Source organism: Aquarana catesbeiana, linkage group LG13, assembly GCF_042186555.1.
Source record: "Aquarana catesbeiana isolate 2022-GZ linkage group LG13, ASM4218655v1, whole genome shotgun sequence".
Taxonomy (NCBI): Eukaryota; Metazoa; Chordata; class Amphibia; order Anura; family Ranidae; genus Aquarana; species Aquarana catesbeiana.
In genome coordinates, this window is record NC_133336.1 from 73804582 (window position 1) to 73825915 (window position 21334).

General features: G+C 42.3%; 1 protein-coding gene and 1 long non-coding RNA gene across 2 annotated transcripts in view; one reads left to right on the forward strand and one right to left on the reverse strand.

Annotated features, from left to right (window-relative positions):
* The window catches only part of LTK (leukocyte receptor tyrosine kinase), a 142170-nt gene extending 134366 nt beyond the window's left edge, over positions 1–7804 (reverse strand). Inside the window, exon 1 of the mRNA XM_073609766.1 lies at positions 6988–7804. The gene's annotated coding sequence lies outside the window, so the exon portion shown is untranslated. The remainder of the gene's footprint in view (positions 1–6987) is intronic.
* The window catches only part of LOC141117128 (uncharacterized), a 32242-nt gene that overhangs the window by 7290 nt on the left and 3618 nt on the right, over positions 1–21334 (forward strand). Inside the window, exon 2 of the long non-coding RNA XR_012237107.1 lies at positions 11506–11628. This is a non-coding gene — a long non-coding RNA (uncharacterized lncRNA). The remainder of the gene's footprint in view (positions 1–11505; positions 11629–21334) is intronic.

Below are 21334 nucleotides of genomic sequence, written 5' to 3' on the forward strand. Positions count from 1 at the left end.
TAAGTTGACGGGAGATGCCGGGGTCCGCAGGCATCTGCGCAAAAAGTTACGCAGCTGTAGACCGCTCCAGAAGTCCAGAGGGGGATCTGTAGCGGACACCCCAGCCTCAGAGGAGAGTTGACCGTTAGGCCCCAAAAAGTCGCAAAAACGGAGCCGACCGCCAGTCGCTTAAAGTGAGGGTTACCCCTCACCTTTTTGTAAATATTTTAATATATCTTTTCATGTGACAACACTGAAGAAATTACACTTTGCTACAATGTAAAGTAGTGAGTGTACAGCTTGTATAACAATGTAAATTTGCTGTCCCCTCAAAATAACTCAACACACAGCCATTAATGTCTAAACCGCTGGCAACAAAAGTGAGTAGACCCCTAAGTGAAAATGTCCAAATTGGGCCCAATTAGCCATTTTCCCTCCCCGGTGTCATGTGACTCATTAGCGTTACAAGGTCTCAGCTGTGAATGGTAAGCAGGTGTGTTAAACTTGGTGTTATCGCTCTCACTCTCTCATACTGGTCACTGGAAGTTCATTATGGCACCTCATGGCAAAGAACTCTCTGAGTATCTGAAAAAAAATAATTGTTGATCTACATAAAGATGGACTAGGCTATAAGAAGATTGCCAAGACCCTGAAACTGAGCTGCAGCACGGTGGCCAAGACCATACAATGGTTTAACAGCACAAGTTCCACTCAGAACAAGCCTCACTATGGAAAGAAGTTGAGTGCACCTGCTCATATCCAGAGGTTGTCTTTGGGGAATAGACGTATGAGTGCTACCAGCATTGCTACAGAAGTTGAAGGGGTGGGGGGGTCAGCCTGTCAGTGCTCAGACCATACGCCACACACTGTATGAAATTGGTCTGCATGGCTGTCATCCCAGAATGAAGCCTCTTCTAAAGATGATGCACAAGAAAGCCCGCAAACAGTTAGCTGAAAACAAGCAGACTAAGGACATGGATTACTGGAACCATGTCCTGTGGTCTGATGAGACCAAGATAAACTTATTTGGTTCAGATGGTGTCAAGCGTATGTGGCAGCAACCAGGTGAGGAGTACAAAGACAAGTGTGTCTTGCCTACAGTCAAGCATGGTGGTGGGAGTGTCATGGTCACGGCTGCATGAGTGCTGCCGGCACTGGGTAGCTACAGTTCATTGAGGAAACCATGAATGCCATCATGTACTGTGACATACTGAAGCAGAGCATAATCCCCTCCCATCAGGGACTGGACCGCAGGGCAGTATTCCAACATGATAACAACCCCAAACACACCTCCAAGACGACCACTGCCTTGCTAAAGAATCTGAGGGTAAAGGTGATGGACTGGCCAAGCATGACTCCAGACCTAAACCCTATTGAGCATCTGTGGGGCATCCTCAAATGGAAGGTGGATGAGTGCAAGGTCTCTAACATCCACCAGCTCTGTGATATCGTCACGGAGGAGCGGAAGAGGACTCCAGTGGCAACCTGTGAAGCTCTGGTGAACTCCATGCCCAAGAGGCTTAAGGCAGTGCTGGAAAATAATGGTGACCACACAAAATATTGACACTTTAGGCTCAATTTGGACATTTTCACTTAGGGGTGTACTCACTTTTGTTGCCAGTGGTTTAGACAATAATGGCTGTGTGTTGAGTTATTTTGAGGGGACAGCAAATTTACACTGTTATTCAAGCTGTACACTCACTACTTTACATTGTAGCAAAGTGTCATTTCTTCAGTGTTCTCACATGAAAAGATATAATACAATTTTTTCCAAAATCTGAGGGGTGTACTCACTTTTGTGAGATACTGTATGTAAACTCTGAACTAACAACTATTTATTTGCTAAAGCAATGTGTATAAAACAACTGCCACTTTAATAAAATACTTGTTTACTTTTTTTGCCTTATCTCAGTGCTGATCTCTTGCAGCCACTTTGAAGCCACTTTCAATTTACATGTCCCTACGTTGGCTGTATGGTTTTTCTCAGGGCAAGTTTACTGATGGTAACAACTGCAGATCATACCTGTGTAATGTTTGCTGAAACAGCCACTGTAATGCCGCGTACACACGAGCGGACTTTACGGCAGACATTGCCTGGCGGACTTTTTGACGGACTTTACGACGGACTTTCTGAATGAACGGACTTGCCTACACACAATCAACCAAAGTCCGACGAATTCGTACGTGATGACGTACGACTGGACTTAAATAAGGAAGTTCATAGCCAGTAGCCAATAGCTGCCCTAGCGTGGCTTTTTGTCCGTCGAACTAGCATACAGACGAGCGGACTTTTCGACCGGACTCGAGAACATGTTTCAAATCTAAGCCCATCCAACTTTTGAGAAAACAAAGTCCGCTGGAGCCCACACACAATCGAACTGTCCGACGAAATCCAGTATGCCGAACCAAGTCTGACGTAAAGTCCGCTCATGTGTACGCGGCATTAGAAGCCTGTGTGACAAGGTAACAACGCAGAAGCACAATTTAGAGGCAAGAACATGTTGACACCATACAAAGGAAGTGCCTAAACAAGGACCTTCATGGCAGAATCACCAGGGATTCTTTTTTTAAAACTTGCAGATTTAAATTGATTAAAACTGAGGTTTGTAGACAAAGTAGGTTTCATCCCAGGGAGACAGGCAAGCAGCAACGTCTGTAGAATTTCACTTCTTTTGCACGTAGCCAGACAAAGAGACTGCCCAACGATGCTTCTTTCCTTCAATTTCAGAAAAGCTTTCAATTCCCTCAGTTGGGTTTATCTACATTTTGTCCAATGATGGGGATTTGGCCCTTACTTTCTTATTTGGATTCGGATTTTAAATAGCTCTCTTTCTGCATACATCAGATACTAGACATGTGCACCGTCAATAAATTTGTTTCATTTCGTTCCGTTTCGTATTAGCTGTTAATTCGTATTTCGTAATTCGTGTCCGAAATGCAATTTGGATTCGTACGAAATACGAATTTTCATTAGGTTTGCTTTTGGGAACAATTACTAACGTTCGTTATGATGAGTTTAAAAAGCAAAAAGATACCTTTTCAATATGGCAGTGGTCGGACTCATTATGCTCATTATGAGGGGCTCCCACCATCCCTGTGCTGTACTGACTTCCTCCTGGGTTTGTACCCCTGCTGTGCTCATTATGAGGGGCTTCCACCATCCCTGTGCTGTGCTGACTTCCTGGGTTTGTACCCCTGCTGTGCTCATTATGAGGGGCCTCCCACCATCCCTTTGCTGTGCTGACTTCCTGGGTTTGTACCCCTGCTGTGCTCATTATGAGGGGCTCCCACCATCCCTGTGCTGTGCTGACTTCCTCCTGGACTTGTACCCCTGCTGTGCTCATTATGAGGGGCTCCCACCATCTCTGTGCTGTGCTGACTTCCTCCTGGGGCTGTACCCCTGCTGTGCTCATTATGAGGAGCTCTCACCATCCCTGTGCTGTGCTGACCTCCTGGGTTTGTAAACTGCTGTGCTCATTATGAGGGGCCCCACCATCCCTGTGCTGTGCAGACTTCCTCCGGGGGCTGTACCCCTGCTGTGCTCATTATGAGGGGCTCCCACCATCCCCGTGCTGTGCTGACTTCCTGGGTTTGTACCCCTGCTGTGCTAATGAGGGGGCTCCCACCATCCCTGTGCTAACCTCCTGGGTTTGTACCCCTGCTGTGCTCATTATGAGGGGCTTCCACCATCCCTGTGCTGTGCTGACTTCCCCCTGGGGCTGTACCCCTGCTGTGCTTATTATGAGGGGCTCCCACCATCCCTGTGCTGTGCTGACTTTCTCGGTTTGTACCCCTGCTGTGCTCATTATGAGGGGCCTCCCACCATCCCTGTGCTGTGCTGACTTCCTGGGTTTGTACCCCTGCCGTGCTCATTATGAGGGGGCTTCCACCATCCCTGTGCTGTGCTCATTATGAGGGGCTCCCACCATCCCTGTGCTGTGCAGACTTCCTCCGGGGGCTGTACCCCTGCTGTGCTCATTATGAGGGGCTCCCACCATCCCCATGCTGTGCTGACTTCCTGGGTTTGTACCCCTGCTGTGCTAATGAGGGGGCTCCCATCATCCCTGTGCTGTGCTGACCTCCTGGGTTTGTACCCCTGCTGTGTTCATTATGAGGGGCTTCCACCATCCCTGTGCTGTGCTGACTTCCTCCTGGGGCTGTACCCCTGCTGTGCTCATTATGAGGGGCTCCCACCATCCCTATGCTGTGCTGACTTTCTCGGTTTGTACCCCTGCTGTGCTCATTATGAGAGGCCTCCCACCATCCCTGTGCTGTGCTGACTTCCTGGGTTTGTACCCCTGCCGTGCTCATTATGAGGGGGCTTCCACCATCCCTGTGCTGTGCTCATTATGAGGGGCTCCCACCATCCCTGTGCTGTGCTGACTTCCTCTTGGGGCTGTACCCCTGCTGTGCTCATTATGAGTGGCTCCCACCATCCCTGTGCTGTGCTGACTTCCTGGGTTTTTAACTTCATCATAACGAATAATCGTAATTATTATGACAATTATAAAACGATATTAATGAACATTCTTATTTTGTCCGATTCTGAATCTCCCATCGACTACCAGTACCAGTCTCTCGCTCCCATATTAAAAAAGTAATTTTCCTAACCCTCACTCAGAAACAGAAGAAAACCTCTGATTGGTCAACAAAACACCAGTCATGTTTCCGTTGTAATGGAATTTGGATCCGAAATTCGTCAACGAAATTTCATATACAATTCAGAAGCATAGAAATTCGTATTTCGGATGCTTCCGAATGAACGAATTTTTGGAAATTCTTACGAAACGAACTGCACATGTCTATCAGATACTTTGGCTTTTCTTCGGTAGAGTTTGCAGTTATCCTTTGATGCAGACAAAACAGGGAAGGTGGTTCACCGCTCAGGTAGACTTGCTCCAAGGTGTGTGTTGAATAGATCCTTCAGAGGAGGGGAGTCCCAGGTGCTGGCTAAATGCAAATTGAAGCAAGGTTTGGAACAAGAGAATCTGGATGCCGCACACTGGATGAAGTTGAAAATTCTTCTTTATTGTAAAAATAGGATCATCAAAAATACAGGACAATCAGGCAGATGGTACAGACACAGCTGACGCGTTTCGCACTCTAGTTTAAGTGCTTACTCATAGCTCATATACAATTCAGAAGCATAGAAATTCGTATTTCGGATGCTTCCGAATGAACAAATTTTTGGAAATTCGTACGAAACGAACTGCACATGTCTATCAGATACTTTGGCTTTTCTTCGGTAGAGTTTGCAGTTGCCAGGGGTATGTGAGAGGGATGCCCCTCTTTCCACTGGTGTTCATTCTCGCAATTGAACCCTTAGCTCAGCTGAATGGGGCTTTAGGTCGTGGGATTTCACCACAAAGTTTTTTTTTTTGCTGACAACGCTTTGCTGATATTAACAAACCCATTGATATGCCTTGCTAACCTTACTGTATGCCCCTAATGATTAGTTTTGGTTATCCGACAGGTCTTTACATTAATAAAACTAAACTGAAAGCTGTAAATGTCTCTAGCTATAGAAACACTGGATACGCTCCAATCCTCCTTTGCCTTCTCGTGGACCTCCTCCACTCTGAACATCAGAGTCCACCTCACTTCAGCTTTTGGTACATTATATCAGGCTAAATATCAGAAACTCTGTATTCACTTGACCTTGCTTCCCACAACTTGGGACACACATAATATTTCTTGGCTGGGTAGCATCACAGCAGCAAAGATGACACTTTTACCAATGTTTTTGTACTATGCTTGGGTTTTACCTGCACCCATCCTGTCATTTCAGCTTCACGCCCTTCAGCGATGTATTTTTTAATTTGTTTCAAAGGGTATCTTCCCTCAAGTGGTTAAAACTATTTTATACAGTTCTAAACTTAATGGTGGATTGCTTTTGCAATGCTATTACAATGCGGCTCAGCTTACACAGCTCGCGCATTAGCAATCTCCTGGGGTAGGGACCCCCTTGTGGGTTCCTTGGAGGCCTATCTCTGCAATCCTATCTCCATACACAATCTCCTCTAGTTGAACTGCAAGGAGAGAGGGAGCATATTGTGCCAAATCACTAGGCATTCCTTGAAAGTGTGGAATGATTTGAAGGTCAAATAAAAACTGACCTCTTCCCATACACCCCTGCTTTCTATATTGGGCAACACTTTCTTTCAGCCAAGGTTAAAGTCTTATAGCTGAGGACTATAAAGTAGCAGTAGGATAGCTAAAATCCCACAGCTGGGTACCATGAGATACGTTGCAGAAAAGTTAAAGTCTCCACTCACAAGTCCCAGAACAGACATCTCCTCAGGCTTAATCCATTGATAGGGAAGCTCAACAGCCAGTCCAGATTGGCCCCAGGGGCAAGCAGTCCCCTGATACTCACTAATCCATCCCTCACAGGGAAAAATACAATCTCCTCCAAGCTTCATCTATTTACCACCTCCCAGACCACCTTCTGGGAACACCTCCATTTGCCAGGACATAGTAAATATTCAGGCCAGTCATTTAAGTTTTCCTCCCCAAGCTTTGGAAGCTTCTTCCAGGGGCAAGGGGAAATAATCAAAAATCTAGCCTGTGAATCCATGAGCAGACCAAAGCAAATAGTCACTGCTCCTCTGATTACAGAGCAAGCCAAAAAATAAATGTACCTAGCATGTTTTCATGACAACTCTGCTCCACTTGTACTCTGACTGTGCAGTGTTTTACTATGTTGCATTTCCATGTAACAATTGTTAATGTGAACATTTTGACCTCTTTTAATTTGTGTCATTATGATTGTCAAACCTATTTTTCTTTTTAAAATTTGAAAATTCCATAAAAACTAAACTAAATGTGAACTTTGAAATGACATTAACATGTTAACGCTTATATGAGATTTTAGTGATTGGGTTTACATATACTTTAATTTTTAAATAGTCATAGGTTGTGCTGTTCCAAAAAAAGCATTTTGCTTGCAAGACAATAGTTGTCAATCTGTAAGGTGGGAAAATCGTTCAATGGTGCATAAAAACATACCTGACAGGTTTTGTTTGGCAACACAGGGGGAAAAAAGTCACTGTACACAGTCGCAGTGCTACTATTATGCCCACTTTCGATTGGCAGATGCAATAAATACCCTTAGGGAAAAAAAAGAATAATACAAAAAGTCAATAAACAATTTGTGGTATTGTCAAGAAGACTTTATACTAAATAAATAACCAACATCCATATCTTTCAAGGAAATCCAGCCAATACTGTTTTAGATTGGGGGACAGGAAATTAGAACAAAATTCCAAGATACAACAATAAAAACTCTCTCCTTACTACAAGATTGTAGTCCAGATATAATTTTATTCCAATGTGAGGTCAAATGAAGAAGCCAAATTTTCCAAACCAACTGCTGATGAGCCCAACACTACACTGGTTAAATACCACTAACTGTGCACATTCAATTAAGTCCATACACATGGTCTCCTATCTTTAGGCCTTAAAGAAGTGATGTTGGGTCCCTAAAATGTGTTGGATTCCTCATTTGATCTACTATCTGACCTCACAATGGAATAAAATTGTATCCGGACTAACAGCAGAGATTTTTGATCCAGGGCATATCTGATTGCCTCCAGGAGATCAGAAAGGATTTCCCCCCTGCTGGAGCAAATTGGGCCATGCTCTATAGGTTTTTTTTTTTGCCTTCCTTTGGATTAACTGTGTGTATAGGGTTTTATATATGGAGAATTTCTATTTCCTTATTTTTTTCTATTGATTCAACTAGATGGACTATTTTTAGTCAGACTAACAATTATCTGCAATATTATTGAAAAACAATTCCAGTAGGACAAACCTAGGGTCCAGCACTATCTATCCACTGTCTCAAATAACAATAAAAACTCTACAGCAGTTGTAATTCTTTCTCATTGTACCAAAAAATATTTTTTTTTCATTGCTTTTGTAGAGAGTTCCCATGACTTCCTGTCCTGTGAGATAAGGAAGCGAGGACAAATTTTCCTTGCAGGGAAACTGGTGGAAATAATATCCTGAGCCAACTAAGAAAAAAGTGTGTATGAAAAATGAGCAATCAATTATGTCTGTCAACATTTTAAACTCTAAAACTGACATGCAGTTAAAGCCCAACTAAACCTCCAGTTTAATTTAGGCTCCATTTACATCTGTGCTGCGATTCTGCCCGCGATTTGCAATAGCGGCAAATCACATGACGCCTGTGCATTCCTGGTGCATTGCCCGTCAATTTCAATGGCACCCCAAATGCAGCTTAATGTTCCCGCGATTCGTCGGGCGTCAATCACAGTAAAATTGCGCAAACAGAATCATGGGATGCCTGTCGCCCAAAAGAGGTACATGAGCTTCTTTTGGGCAACGAGCATCCCGGATTGTATTTGCACGATTTTACCGCGATTGTTACCCCCCCATACGCCAAGATGTGAACAGAGCCTGAAAGTTTAAGGTTAGGTTCATACTATTGCAGGTGGTTGTGGATTCAGGAATCACACCTGTTCCTGTACCCACAACCACCCACAGCCAAAACGTGCTGCTCTTTAAAAATGCAGGGGGCTGCCATTCATTCTTAATGGCACAACCACGCATGTAAAAATACAGTGCATTTGTAAGTGCGGAAGCCACAGGGAAACTGCATAGTGCAAAAGCAACATGTGATTTCCTGGCTGCTGCGTTTTCAAAATGCTGCAGGAAACTTTTTCCTGCGTGAGATGCAGGCATAGCAGCCCATTCAAATGAATGGGCTGCCGTGCCCACACAAACATGGCCCCCAAAGCCGCAACAGTGTGAACCTAGCCTTACAGTTTGTTTTCTTTAAAAAACAGTCACAATCTCTGTGGTTAAGCAGTGATCTCACTGCAGAGGTCCAACACCCCCCCTCTGATGCAGAGCCAGAGCTCTCCACTCAATGAGCTTTGCTGATTGCACAACTAGAGGTCTCAGTACGGGGTGTTTTAAACCTTTGCAATAAGACTACTGCTTCCCAACAATTCCTACCCTGCAGCTGTTGGCAGGGGACAGGCTTTTCTGCACAGGCTGTGGTTGTTTCAGTAAGAAAACAAGCTAAGATTTAAACAACTTTTGTTTTGATGTACCTGGAATGTTTTTAGCTGACTTAAAGTACAATTAAAGGCAAAACTTTTTTTTAGTTTTGGATATAATGGAGAGGAAGTTAGAAGGCCCGTCAAATTTTATTGCTGTCTGTGCCCCCGTTAAGGAGATTCACCCAATTTGTCGGTTTACCATTATCATCAAAAGTGAAAGTTAAAGAAAACCCCAAATTTTGGGTTGTCCCCATAAAAGTAATAGAGGGGAGTTCTGGTGACTTGGGGGTCCCCAAGAAATTCCCTTAATTTGCCAGCATTGTGAAAATAAACAGACAGGAGTTATAACCCTCCCTTGCTCTAACCAAAATAAAAAAAAAATTTGCCTATAGTTCTACTTTAACCTCCTTGGCGGTCTGATTATGTCAGTATTTTTGAATGTCAAAGCTGTACAATGTTTTGCATGGAAATTTGTTGTTTTATATTGTAGGCCTGTAATTCTTAGGAATAACTCACTTAAATCTGTCCAAACAAGAGTCTAGTAGACATCCCAGGTATGATAAAGTTTGAAACACGAAATCATAAATTATAATATTATAAATAATTATAAAAAAATAATAATATAATAATAATAAATATAATTCAATAATGTAATCAAACCAAAAACACTAACATTTGTCCAAATAAGAGTGCAATATTACTAGTCACTGTAATACTAGACACTGCATATTGGTTTAGTAAAACATGGGACTGCACAAAGTCCGACGTCACAATCAGGACAATGAAACCTGGTTTCCTTTCTGATTTTCTTTCCACTGTCCTCTCGCTTCAAACAACAAACCACGCACATTCTTGTAGGTGTTGACTTGTTCTCGGTTGGTGGAATGTAGTCCATGAAGTGACGACCAGTCAGGTGTTCCGGTTTGGCAATGCTAACAGCATGACATCCAGCTCTATTCACAGTCATTGATGGTGTTTGGTGGTTCACAAAGATACATTCGGTAACTTTCCAAATGAAGTCAGAATGAATCACAGGCTTGTCACTCTTTTTTATTAGCAGAATGTAGGCATTCCACAAGCATTGCTCAAGAAGATGCCTGAAGATGTTCTTATAGTACTTATTTTGCCATTTCCTCATTGCTGGGTAGAATGTGAATGCTTGGTCGGCTCTTTCGACACCTCCTATGGTGTTATTGTAGTCTATCACTACTTCAGGCTTCATGATTTCTTTCCCACCTTTCGTGCGTGCCATAACAGTGGAGGTAATATGAACTGTACACAATAGGCACACATCTTTCTTGTCATGCCATCGCACTGCCATCATTTTACCTTTCTGGTAGGCAACCATTTCTCCAGTCTTCAGCTTCCTATTGCCAAACATTTGTAGGATGTCGCGCCAGTTAGCCCTGTTCCATAGGCATCTGTTTTGTCTTGCTGAAGAAACTCAAAGCTCAGGAGACGTATAAAAGTTGTCGGTTGTTACGCAATAGCCCTGATTTAGCAATGGCTCAATGAGTGAAAGAACGGAAGATGTTGCCATTCCATAGTTGCTGTATTTTGGATTGAATTTTGTTCCTTTTCCAGTGTATATTCCAAATGTAGCCAGTTGACGATTTGCATAGCATGTAGGATTTTACACCAAATCGTGCTCTCTTTGATGCAATGTATTGTACCCAGCTGAGCCTTCCCTTGTAGGCCATTAGACTTTCATCTATGATGATATCTCTTTTTGGCACATAGCCCCGTTGGAAATTCTTTATAATCATTTGAGATACTTCCCAAATTTTCTTTAGTTTTGGTGCAGGATGAGAAGTTTCATCAAATTCTTTGTTGTTTTTGAAGTGTAAAAATTTCATGATCAGGGAAAATCTGTACTCTGACATGATCGCGCCAAAGAATGGAGTGGCAAGTAATTTATTAGTTGTCCAATACCACTTCTGCAGGGGTTTCCCCAGCACTCCCTGAAGTATTATTAGGCCTAGAAATTTCCAAATATTATCTTTGGTCACTGGTTCCCACTTTCTGCTTCTTGGAAACTTCCGATGCAGAGTAGCTAATTGTTGCTCTTTGTCTCAGTAATTTTTTTTTAGTAACCTCATCGGTCAGAAATATTTGTAAATATGCCAAGGGATTGTCGTGTTCAACATTTACTTTCATACCAGAAAGCACCAAGTTCGCACATCACTGAGCTCAGTCGCAGAATCGTTGCTGTCGTTACTTTCAGTGTCTGATGAGGAATTTCCCCACGAATCACTATCGCTCAATTATGCAAGTGATTCTAATTCACTATCGCTGTTTTCTAGCTGGTCTAAAACCACTTTTGACCTAAAGGGATGCTTTTTGGATGCCATGGGCATACTCAAGTTTCCAGGCAGAAAGAGTGGTAAAACAGCAGGCAGGGCACAAAACTGAGGTGAAATGTTTTGATACAGTAATGTAATCCTAACAGATTACAATGTATTACAATGTATTGTGTGTATGTCATGTTTTGTTTCAGTTTTTTGAATTTCCCGCCTGGTTCCGCCCCCTGCGTCGCCCGCAGAGAAGGGAACCCGGAAGACAGATGCTGGCATTGGCCGGAGGACACAGCAGGAGGACATCAGGTGATTGTAGGGACAAGGTAAGTGACACTACAGGGATACTAACGGGGTACTGAAGATTAACCCAGAGCCACACTCAGGATTACCGTCAGGGAGGTTAAACTAAAGGCTCAATTGAGCTTTCAGCCAAAGCCTAAGCCCATTATCATGAACTGTGGAAATTGTGAGTAATTAAACTCTTTTATTCAGTTTTGGAGAACACTTGGATCCTTTGAAGAAAAAAAAAACGCATTATAAACATATATTGTGCATCTATTTACCTGCTGTAGAAAGTGAGTGGAAGTTATCTCCAGAATTCAACTGCACTGAATTGGTATATGTCCATGAGCTACCAGTTGTAGTATTAGAAGTCCAGTGGCAAGTGCCTTCTTCAAAAGTGCAATGGCCACCTGGAGGGAGGATATTTTCTGAAAAGACAACACACATAATATAAAAGGCTACAGCTGGTCATATGGATTACAATCAGATTGTAACATCTCTATATAATTTCATTTATGTTATGTTATGATTCGGAGATTCTGATGGATCTAACCCAAACACAATAAGTAGGAATTATCTTATTTCACTTTTATACCTTACTGTAACTATTTATTGCAATATGTTCCCATTTCATATGTATTATGTAGTGCATTTTGTATGATTCATGCTACGGTCACTGGAATAAAAACGGATAGATCCGAATCAATTTGAATCATTCGTTATGTAGGTACATTATTTTGAATGTTTCATACATTAACAAAAGGCCCAAACTATCGCATCCAGTCATCTGAATGAAACAAATGAATTTGTTGTTTTCGTTATTTCATTATTTCTGATTTGTTGAAATTTGTTACTATTGTGATTCAGAGATTCGGATACATCCAAATCTCTGAATAAGGTAAATTTCATCCAAACTTTGATTTGTAACTCTCAGAGCTTGACACTCTGTAGTATTCCGTTGTTTTCACCCAGAAATTAAAATAATGATAATGTAGGAATGTGAGAGGTGGTGGAGGAGCTGTGCCAGCACAAAGAATAACTAGACACTCCCAGAGGAGGGGAAGGCTATAATGTGCAAGGATGCAGAGGACTGTGCCAGGGAATTGACTGTTCCTGGAGTAGTCAAATTTTCTAGCAAGTTCAAAAACACACTGCAAGTGAACCTTTTTCTGTGCTTTTATCCGCAATTTTTTGAATAGTGAGATGGCCTGTTTATAGAAAGGGTCCAATAATAAAGACTATCCTTATAGGTATAAGAGAAATGATACTAACACTTAATAATTGATATGGGAATGTGGGAACTTACCACATATTGCACCTTCATCTTCTCCTCCTGGGCAGTCTATCTGAAAGTCACAAATTTTTGTGCGACCAATACATTCCCCATTTTTACAAAGGAAAGATGACTCCCATGGACAAGAGAATAAATCTTCTTTGTTACCTAAAGAAATAGGACACAGAAGTGTACGGAAATGACTATTTAGACCTTCTATACAAGAAACATTGCAACAAACTCTTTTAAGGCCTAACTAAAATTATTCCTAACATGACATCAGCATGGTCAACAGACACTGGGCCATGAATACAACTAGAGGAAGTTGTGGCTTTTTACATTTATTTTCAATTAAAGTACACTAAATTACCACAAGAATTGGGACGCTTGCCTTTACCTGCACATGAACTTTAATGGCATCCCAGTCTTAGTACGTAGGGTTCAAGATTGTGTTGGCCCACCCTTTGCAGCTATAACAGCTTCAACTATTCTGGGAAGGCTGTACACAAGGTTTAGGAGTGTGTCTATGGGAATGTTTGATCATTCTTCCAGAAGCGCATTTGTGAGGTCAGGCACTGATGTTGGACGAGAAGGCCTAGCTCGCAGTTTCCGCTCTAATTCATCCCAAATTCATCCTAAAGGTGTTCTATCAGGTTGAGGTCAGGACTCTGTGCAGGCCAGTCAAGTTACTCCACTCCAAACTCGCTCATCCATGTCTTTATGAACCTTGCTTTGTGCACTTAATTTCCATTCATTTGGTGGAGGGGGGATTATGGTGTGGGTTTTTTTTCAGGGGTTGGGCTTGGCCCCTTAGTTCCAGTGAAGGGATTTCCTAAAGTCAAAAATTTTGCACACAGAAGGCTTTTTATCTGAAAGTGAATGTAAAGTCTTGTTTTTTTAATCTTCAACAAAAATAATAAGCATGTTATATTTACCTGCTCTGTTGCAGTGGATTTGCACAGAGCAGCCCGGATACTCCTCTTCTTAGATCCCTCTTCGGTGCTCCTGGCCCCTCCCTCCTGTTGAGTGCCCCCACAGTAAGCAGCTTGCTATGGGGGCACCCAAGCCAAGTCACAGCTCCCTGTGTCCATTCAGACATGGAGCTGCGGTATGGCCCCACTTTCTTTCTTTCCTGATTGGCTGACTGACTTTGATTGACAGCAGCAGGAGCCAATGACGCCACTGCTGTGTTTCAGCCAATCAAGAGGGAGAGTCTTGGACGGCAGCGACATTCGTGGACATCACTGGATAGAGATGAGGCTCTGGTAAGTATTAGGGGGCTGAGGGGGCTGCTGAACACAGAAGGCTTTTTATCTTAAAGAGGAAGTAAACCTGGTGGGTTTTTCTTCCTTTCTTCTTTCCTGCAAAGTAAGGGCATAATGTGCTAATATGCATTGCATACTAGCACATTATGTGACACTTACCTGTAAACGAAGCCTGTGTTGTCCCCGCTGCAGGCCGCATCCATCTTCGCCTGTCCTCCTTTCGGGGCTACGGACTTTGGCTCTGTGACTGGCCGGAGCCGCGTGACATCACTCCCGTGCATGTGCACGGGAGCCGCCGGTCACGGCACACTTGCCTGGGGGGCCGTTCCTTCAGAGCCCATGTGCCGATGACATAATCGGTACAGTAAACAGCAAATATCTCCTGAACGGCGCACGTTTAGGAGATATTTACAGTACCTATAGGTAAGCCTTATTCTAGGCTTACCTATAGGTACAATTTCCCCATGGAGGTTTACAACCTCTTTAATGCATAGAATGCATTAAGATAAAAAACCTTCTGACTTTACAATCACTTTAAGGCGTCAGCATACCAAGACATTTTGCGCAATTTCATGCTCCTAACTTTGTGGGAACAGTTGGGGGATGGCCCCTTCCTGTTCCAACATGACTGCGCACCGTGCACAAAGCAAGGTCCATAAAGGTATGGATGAGTGAGTTTGAGGTGGAGGAACTTGACTGACCTGCACAGAGTCCTGACCTCAACCTGATAAAACACCTTTGGGATGAATTAGAGCGGAGACTGTGAGCCAGGCCTCTTCATCCAACATTAGTGCCTGACCTCTCAAATGCGCTTCTGAAAGAATGGTTAAACATTCCAATAGACACACTCCTAAACCATGTGGACAGCCTTCCCAGAAGAGTTGAAGCTGTTATAGCTGCAAAGGGTGGGCCAACTCAATATTAAACCCTACGGACTAATGCCCTGTACACACAGTCGGACTTTGTTCGGACATTCCGACAACAAAATCCTAGGATTTTTTCCGACAAATGTTGGCTCAAACTTGTCTTGCATACACACGGTCACACAAAGTTGTCGGAAAATCCGATCGTTCTAAACGCGGTGACGTAAAACACGTACGTCGGGACTATAAACGGGGCAGTGGCCAATAGCTTTCATATCTTTATTTATTCTGAGCATGCGTGGCACTTTGTGCGTCGGATTTGTGTACACACAATCGGAATTTCCGACAACGGATTTTGTTGTCGGAAAATTTTATAGCCTGCTCTCAAACTTTGTGTGTCGGAAAATCCGATGGAAAATGTGTGATGGAGCCTACACACGGTCTGAATTTCCGACAACAAGGACCTATCACACATTTTCTGTCGGAAAATCCGACCGTGTGTACGGGGCATAAGACTGGGATGCCATTAAAGTTCATGTGCGTATAAAGGCAGGCATCCCAATACGTTTGGTAATATAGTGTACACCTGAAGCCAAAATAGTTTTGTCCTAATTGTTACTGTGATAGTAAGTAATGGAAAATCACCCGAATTTTCTAATGGGGACACCTGTTTCTGTGTCATATGTCTAAGAGGGGATTTCTGCCTAAAGTGAAGAAATTTCCTCTCACTTCCTGTTGTGCCTCTGTGACAGGAAGTAAAGGGAGATTTCCCCAATGAGAAAAAAACACACATATTGGTGATATTATTATGTATTATTATTGGTGATATTATTCCCTACTTTATCAAAAACTTAACAAAAAGTTCTGGCTTTAAAGGAGAATTCCATATTTTTCAACAAAAATAATAAATGTAAGTTATGCAAAGACTTGCACCCATGATCAGTGGATCGTAATTGCAATTCTCTGGCTCCTGCAGACAGACACTTCCTTCAGCCCGCCCCTGCTCTGTACCAAGGTATGGACCTTCAGCTATGGAGCTGGAGGAAATATCAATGGACTACACTTGTGCTTTTCCTGAAAACTTGAGGCTTCTCAACTGTGGTGGCAGACTTGTAGTATTTTCATTCACAACTTGTGAATAAATGATACAGCTATGCGGGCTGAGGGTAGAAGAACCCCGCAAATCTGTAAATGTTTGGGGCTGTATTTACATGTTACCCCCTAAATAGGGCTGTAACATGGTCAGAAACCCAATGTCATCTTTTCAATATACTTTGATGAAGGAAAAAAGTAAAAAAAAATCTGCAATTATCTTACCACCAAAGCAGTTCCTGAGATGGAGAGAGTCCAGGACTAGGAAGGTCTTTGTTTTTGGGAAACATGGTTCATAATTCACAGAGATTTGAAAGGGGGAATCCATTCCACCGATTTCAGTGCTCAGCAGTCTCCAATGGGGCCTATTGTACAGAGCAGAATACAAAATCACATATTGTTAACAGGCTCACAGTTGCATGTCTTATCTGTCTGACAACAAAGCAGCATGGTATGACAAGCAGAACAAGAGATGGATTTCCCTGACAATGTAAGGCTTGTCATCGTTCTGGACAGCAAGGTGGCTGCAGGCAGTTCTCACTGTGCTGCACAATATGTAAGGAAATGGATTTCCATACAGCTCCTTTTCATTACGCTTTTACTGGTGCGATCATATGATGATTGACAAAGAACTTACTGAACTGTTAGCTCTCCAGACAATAAAACAGATATCTTCTAATGTTGATCTCATTAACAAAAATCCCTTCTTCTGACATAAATACCATTTTGTCACTGTGGCAATTTAAAAGACTATAGTTAGATCCCAAATGCTGTACGATATTATGGGTCTGGGCACTTTTTGTTAAGAATGAAGGACTGTTTTAAGGTGACTTTTGCTTTGAAATTAGTTCATAATCTGCTGCTTAACCACCTTTAATCCGCAATATTTACCCCACTTCATGACCAGGCCATTTTTGCTTTTTGGCACTGCATTATTTTAACTGACAACTGCATGGTCATGCAATGCTGTACCCAAATGAAATTTATATAATTTTTTTCCGCACAAATAGCTTTCTTTTGGTAGTATTTGATCACCACTGGGTTTTTTAATTTTTTTGAGCTATAAACGAAAAAAAGACCGAAAATTTTGAAAAAAAAACACCAATATTTTTCACTTTCTGCTATAAAACATATCAAATAAAAAAACTTTAAAAATCTAATTTCTTTATAACCTTATACAGTAAAACCTTGGTTTGAGAGTAACTTGGTTTGAGAGCGTTTTGCGAGACATGCAAAATGTTTTAATACATTTTGCCTTGATATACAAGCGATGTCTTGATATGAGAGTAGCGTCATGTCACAACTGAGTATAAAAAAGAAGAGAGGAGCCTCTAAGTGTAGCAATATGGTTACATTAAATGAAGGTACAACATTTAGCAACTTATTGCTACACTTAGAGGTGCCTCTCTTCTCTTTTATACCCTGTAAAAAATGCTTTGATATACAAGTGCTTTGGATTACAAGCATGTTTCTGGAACAAATTATGCTTGCAAACCAAGGTTTTACTGTATGTATTCTGCTTCATATTTTTGGTAAAAAATGTTGGTGTTACCAGCGGTTTAGACGTTAATGGCTGTGTGTTGAGTTATTTTGAGGGGACAGCAAATTTACACTGTTATACAAGCTGTACACTCTCTACTAGGGATGAGCTTCGAGTTTGAGTCGAACTCATGTTCGACTTGAACATCGGCTGTTCGCCAGTTCGCCGAACAGCGAACAATTTGGGGTGTTCGCGGCAAATTCGAATGCAGCGGAACACCCTTTAAAAGTCTATGGAAGAAATCAAAAGTGCTAATTTTAAAGGCTTATATTCATGGTATTTTCATAAAAAGTGTTTGGGGACCTGGGTCCTGCCCCAGGGGACATGGATCAATGCAAAAAAAGTTTTGAAACGGCCGTTTTTTCGGGAGCAGTGATTTTAATAATGCTTAAAGTGAAACAATAAAAGTGTAATATCCCTTTAAATTTGTACCTGGGGGGTGTCTATAGTATGCCTGTAAAAGGGCGCATGTTTCCCGTGTTTAGAACAGTCTGACAGCAAAATGACATTTCAAAGGAAAAAAAGTCATTTAAAACTACTCGCGGCTATTAATGAATTGCTGGTCCGACAATACACATAAAAGTTCATTGATAAAAACGGCATGGGAATTCCCCACAGGGGAACCCTGAACCAAAATTAAAAAAAAAAAATAACGTGGGGGGTCCCCCTAAATTCCATACCAGGCCCTTTAGGTCTGGTATGGATATTAAGGGGAACCCTGGCCCAAAAAAAAAATGGCATGGGGTCCCCCTCAAAATCCATACCAGACCCTTCATGTCTGGTATGGATTTTAAGGGGAACCCCGTGCCAAAATTTAAAAAAAAAACGGCGTGGGGTCCCCCCAAAAATCCATACCAGACCCTTATCCGAGCAGGCAACCTGGCAGGCCACAGGAAAAGAGGGGGTATGAGGTATGAGAGAGTGCCCCCCCCTCCTGAACCGTACCAGGCCACATGCCCTCAACATTGGGAGGGTGCTTTGGGGTAGCCCCCCACAACACCTTGTCCCCATGTTGATGGGGACAAGGGCCTCATCCCCACAACCCTTGGCCGGTGGTTGTGGGGGTCTGCAGGCGGGGGGCTTATCGGAATCTGGAAGCCCCCTTTAACAAGGGGACCTCCCTGTGTGAAATGGTAAGGGGGTACAAAAGTACCCCTACCATTTCACAAAAAACTGTCAAAAATTAAAAAAATGACAAGAGACAGTTTTTGACAATTCCTTTATTTAAATGCTTCTTCTTTCTTCTATCTTCTTACTTCTTTCTTCTATCTTCCTTCGTTTTCTTCCTCCATCTTCTTCTGGTTCTTCTGGTTCTTCCTCTGGTGTTTTCGTCCGGCATCTTCTTCCGCGGCATCGGCGTCTTCTTCCCTTCTTCTCCTCGGGCCGCTCTGCATCCATCCCCCACGTCAGACTGTTCTAAAAACGGGAAACATGCGCCCCTTTAAAGGCATAATATAGACACCCCCCAGGTACGAAATTTAAAGTGATAATACACTTTTATTGTTTCACTTTAAGCATTATTAAAATCACTGCTCCCGAAAAAACGGCCGTTTTTGAAACTTTTTTTTGCATTGATACATGTCCCCTGGGGCAGGACCCAGGTCCCCAAACACTTTTTATGACAATAACTTGCATATAAGCCTTTAAAATTAGCACTTTTGATTATTCATATTTGTGTCCCATAGACTTTAACGGTGTTCGCGTATTCAAACAAATTTTTTGCCTGTTCGCAAGTTCTGGTGCGAACCGAACAGGGGGGTGTTCGGCTCATCCCTACTCACTACCTTACATTGTAGCAAAGTGTCATTTATTAAGTGTTGTCACATGAAAAGATATAATAAAATATTTACAAAAATGTGAGCGGCGTACTCACTTTTGTGAGATACTGTATATACTTAGCCTTAAAGGTAGGTGGGGGAGGAAAGAAAAACCAAGTATCTACTGCTCGGGAGGGGGCATTACACAAAGTCTGTTGTTTGCCCTGCATGGTCAATGCACAAATAAATGATTCAAAACAAATAAAATACATTTGAATATGACACCAGGCAAAGTTATTACAAAATACAAAATATTAATAACATACCTCAATCCAGTACCTCCTCCCACCCCCTCCTCCCACAATGAAAAACTGCCTTCGCTACCTTCCCCCCAACCTCCCTATGGGCCACCCCCTGGACAACCCCCCTGACTCCAATCATTTAATATAATGAATTTTGTAAATGCCACAATGGGCTGCGCATAAATTGTGCCACAAAGTCCCATTGCACATCAGTACTACAAGTGTGATATCCAAGAAAAAATGAACAATCCCCAAGTCTCCACTATTATAAAACCTCCTATGGTACCATGAATGGAATCTATAAACACATAGATGTAATCTAATGAGTCCCCAGCCAGGTGCATGCAAGGGTATTATCTAGGCTAGGAATTCTTGTGGTGCAATGGATGGAGTCACTCTTGCATGCACCCAGCACTTTTTGTTTTAATAAATGATTCATCTATTAAGGTAGGTATAAGAACTATATCCTGGCACTATCAAGTATCTTCTTACAGTTTAATATATAGAACCTAGTACACCCTAGGATCAGAATATATCTCATAACCAGCTGGGGTTTAGTAAAGTAGAAAAGCAAGTTATCTTCAATATTTGATTATCTGAAGTTTGGCCTTTCTGGCACATAAATAGATTTTAGCTCAGGGAAATATGCCAAGAAAGGAGTCTGAGTTAGACAAAGTGTCCTATGAATATTAATCCTTCCAAGGAAAGTTGATCATTAAGCAAGCTGCAGAAATGCGGATAAGAAATGCATTTTTATCAACCTTACCAGTCTCAATCAAGTGAATAGCAAGATGCTAACATTGTTATTTGGGAAGGGTCTCCATACAATTAATTTTAATGGCCATATGTGTAACTCATGTCGGGATAGAGACATTTCGAGTTCTGCTACTATAAGACTACTCCTAAAGCATTATTAATAATTTTAACCAATGGTGGATTTTTCACTGTGACATTTATAATCTAATTAGTCCAACATAGGAACCATAGGACCTTCGCTGAGAGCAAAGGAATATAATAAATAAGTGTATCAGGAAAATTAATCCTGAAAGGTGACCAACCCTGGTTTATATCATGTCTAATGGTGAAGTAGCAATGTTTACTACATTTTAAGGGGTCTAATTATAAAAAATTCCCTGGACAAATGTCACAAGAATTTGCCCAGACTTTAGAAATTCTCCCTATATCTTCTCTAAGGCCTCATGCAAACTGGGCCTTAGCCCTGGTGCATGAAACGCTGGTGTTTAGCCTTGCTGCTAACAGCCTGTAAAACTCTATGAGAGGCTGAAAGCTGCTGGGGCTGGATGGTGCACCAAGCGGTACTAGCTTTTAGGGCAGTTTGCACCCAGAGACGATGTTTGAAACACAGACTGCCACAACAGGGTTGGACGGTGTGCCTGTGCCTCCACAACTAAGCCCCCAGTGTGCATGTGGCCTACTAGGTTGATTTCCTATGATTATCAGCTCCATCTAGTGCCCTTAATGCAGTGTTAGGATGAGGAGTGCGTCTTATGCCCCGTACACACGATCGAACATTCCAACAACAAAATCCATGGATTTTTTCAGATGGATGTTGGCTCAAACTTGTCTTGCATACACATGGTCACATAAATTTTGACGGAAATTCCGAACGTCAAGAACGCAGTGACGTATACAAC